This window comes from Nicotiana sylvestris, chromosome 8 (assembly GCF_000393655.2).
Source record: "Nicotiana sylvestris chromosome 8, ASM39365v2, whole genome shotgun sequence".
NCBI classification, from domain to species: Eukaryota; Viridiplantae; Streptophyta; class Magnoliopsida; order Solanales; family Solanaceae; genus Nicotiana; species Nicotiana sylvestris.
This window is the reverse complement of record NC_091064.1, coordinates 205505996-205510058: the sequence shown is the minus strand read 5'-3', so window position 1 is coordinate 205510058 and position 4063 is coordinate 205505996.

Below are 4063 nucleotides of genomic sequence, written 5' to 3'. Positions count from 1 at the left end.
AAAGGTTGAACATCAAGTCCCAGCTGGTCTCCTGCAACCTTTGTCAATACCTGAATGGAAATGGGAAAGGATAATGATGGACTTTGTTTTTGGACTTCCACGCACTCAAAGAAATCATGATGTAATTTGGGTCATTGTAGATAGACTAACTAAGAGTGCTCATTTCTTGGCAATCAGAATGGACTACTCACTTGAACGTTTAGCAGAATTGTACATTAATGAGATTGTGAAGCTGCATGAAATCCCTGTTTCTATTGTGTCTGATAGAGATCCGAGGTTTACATCTAGATTTTGGTCTAGCTTGCAAGAAGCTTTGGGTTCCAGGTTGAATTTTAGTACTACTTTCCATCCACAAACGGACGGCCAGTCTGAAAGGGTAATACAAATCTTGGAGGATATGCTTCGAGCCTGCATTATTGAGTTTAAAGGTAGTGGGACAAACACTTAGCCCTAATAGAATTTGCTTACAATAATATTTACCAATCAAGTATAGGCATACCTCCTTATGAAGATTTATATGGGAGAAAATGTAGAACGCCTCTTTGTTGGAATGAGGTTGGTGAAAGAAAATTTGTGGGACCTGAGATTGTGCAACAAACTGAAGATAAGGTAAAAATCATCAAGGATCGTTTGAAAATTTCTTCAGACAGACAAAAGTCCTATGCTGATCTTAAAAGGCGTGAAATTGAGCATCAGGTGGGCGATAAGGTATTTTTAAAGGTTTCTCCATGGAAGAAGATTATGAGATTTGGCCAAAAAGGTAAACTTAGCCCTCGATTCATTGGACCTTATGAAATACTTGAGAGAATTGGTCTGGTTGCATATAAGCTAGCTTTGCCACCTGAATTAGGTAAGATCCACAACGTCTTTCATGTTTCTATGCTTCGAAAATACCGCTCAGATCCATCTCATGTTCTTCCTATTGAGTCTATTGAGGTTAATCCTGATTTGACATATGAAGAAGAACCAATCCAAATCTTAGCGCGTGAGATAAAAGAGCTTAGAAATAAGAGAATCCCATTAGTGAAGGTTCTTTGGAGAAATCATTCAGGCGAAGAAGCTACCTGGGAGCGAGAAGAGGATATGCGAGTTAAATATCCACATTTGTTTCGGGACTAGTACAAGGTAAATTTCGAGACAAAATTTTTTTTAGGGAGAGAGAGTTGTAACACCCCAATTTTTTTTATAATATTTGCATTCTTGATTGAGCATTTTTATAATGAGGAAATATTTACTTTGCACTTCCTAAATGTGAAATGGTCAATATATGAAAATTTCTTACTTTAGGTTGTGTTAATATTGGCAATGAAGTTTCATGATGTTGCTATATGTAACACTTAATATTATTTTGACTAGTTGTTATTAAATATAATATATAATTAAGTTTTGGTTTCCAACCTTTTGTATTTATCTAAGAATATTTAGTAGTTGGGTAACCATTTTATTTTATATCTATCCATCTCTCTCTTTCTATCTCTCCTTCTCTCTCTCTCTCTCTCTCTCTCTCTCTCTCTCTCTCTCTCTCTCTCTCTCTCTCCTCCGTAGAAACTTGAAAACCTAAAGTTTCATGAAAAAAAACCATGGATTTCTACTAAATCAACAAGCAAATTTCGTTTTTGGTGAAGATCAAGTTGCTCATGTTGGTAAGTTTCTAAACTCGTTTTTATACTAGACACCTACTAGAATTTTCTACATATCATTTTGTACAGAGCTCCAATTTAAGTGATCTAGGACTTTCTGGAAAGGTATTTCATAAATATATAATCTTATGAAGGAACCAAAATCTAGTTTTGTTGGTATTTATCTGAAAAAGGATCAGAAAGTACAGGGCAGGTGCTGTTCAAATTTCCAGTTTTAGAAATACTCCATGTACTGCTGTTAGTCATTTTAGCATAACATTTTGTTCAAAATTGATATGGAGGTGATTCAAGATGTTCTGAAACGGTAAGACATAGATCTACAACTTTTGTGGAGACCTGAAAGTCTAGTTTGTCCGTGTAAATCTTCAAAACTGAGTCACAACTCGGAATAGTAATATTGTCCAGAATTTCTATTTCAAACGTTTTTGGGTAATTTTCACCAATATCATATTTAGTTTGACTTGCTAAATCAATGAACTTATTTAGATACTTGATTATGTATTTAAGGTATATAAACCCTTGAAAAAAATCAAAGGAGAAGTGTTTGAGGAAGTGGATAGATTTGGTTTGTTTACGGCGTAGACGATTCGAACGTCCCCAAGTTGTGATTGAACTGTTTCGTGGTAAAACACCAAGGTTTGTGTATAAACTTGTACTCTTTTTGCTTGCTGGAATATGTTGAAATAACTTGATATTTTATTTTTCTTGTCTTCAATTTATATTGTTATATTCGTACTATATCAAGTATTGTAAGATATTTGCTAAATCGCCCATTCGTACAGATCGTTTGATCATTTTGCGTTCTTGTTGGGACTTTGTCCTTCTTGTGGCAGTGACTTTGTCACTCATCTTGGCATGCCTCTTGATTCGGATCTTTTGCCATCTTGACTTTGGATTTGTAGTTCGTCTTGAATTATGGAACTTGTCCGTGTTAAGTACGAACTAGGAAGCCATTTTTAATATGGTTCTTGATTCTCTTGTCTATTGGGTTTTGACCCTACTTGATTTGGGGCTTCGGTCCATCTTGATATCTGATTATGCTTAGTGTGATGGCATGACGTACATATTGGGCGAAAAATGGATATTTGGTATACTCTCTTAAATTGATAGTATACACTTTCTAGACTCTTGAACATTGTTATTGATATTTGGAAACACTTCAAAGTTTGATATTGATATGTTTGATATATTTGTTCACTTGTTTTAAATTATGTTAAATTGAGCTAACTATGACTGAAAAGGGGAATTGGAGAATTTAATGACTCCAAGCCTAAAGTTTATACACCACTAAGCTTTATGCTTAGCGATAGTTGTTTTCTATCGTAGGAAATGTTCGGGATGAAATCTGAAGATGGCCAGGGTGAAGTAGTCTCTTTGGGAGAATTTATGGAGATCACATTTGCATATGCACCTTGGTTTGCATAGTTTTGGGACATGTACATGATATACATGATATACATGATATACAGGAATATACATACGTATATATATATATATATATATATATATATATATATATATATATATATATATATATATGTCACACTTATGTTATTTGGAGGCTTGTTGGATTTTAAAGACCAAAATCTTGTAACTTGAATTTGTAACCTATTTTATTGTATTAGGGTGTTTTAATAACTCAAGTCTTGTAATATGCTGAATTTACACTTTGTCTTGTAAATATGTAGAAAAGGAGAAAACTAGTTTCTTTTTTTTCTGATAGTTTGAAATTTATGTACAATACAAACTTGTAGTGATTTTGAATGATTGTATAAATCTGTTAGGAAGTTGCTTTAATCTCTTGATTAATCAAGAAGGGTTATATCACCATATGTTAATATTTTGACATTGTATTTCATTTAAAATAAAATTATGGTGTATTTTCAAAAAAAAATATTGCACTTTGAACCTTTTCGCATGGGCCTACTTCCGCTACTAAAATTATTCTGAATATTTTTATTAATATCTCTTTTAATATTTTGTAAGTAGGAAATTAGATTTGTTTCCTAAGTAGTACCCTCCCAAAGGGGTTGCTACAACTACAACCTTCTAACATTATAGCTGCTTCATAATATATAATGCTGCAACAATTACCCCTTCCTCCAATAAATTCAAACCAGTTTGTCGATGACCAACAAGAAGAAGGATAGATAATAATGCAAATTGACAACCAACACACAATCCAACAAACCTTTTTGTTACCTTCTGCAATGATAAGCAACAACGAAGATGAAGTAAACATGGAGCTTATACCGATAACATCTGATAAAATTGAAGAAATTGCTGAAAGTTCTTGTGCTTCTCAGAAATCAAGAAAAAGGGTGAGGAGAAAGCTGAAATAATCTCCACCATGTAAAATACTTAGGCACGATGTGTTGCCTGAGGAAGTAAGAGTTGGATCAATTTTTGAGAACAAACAAAAT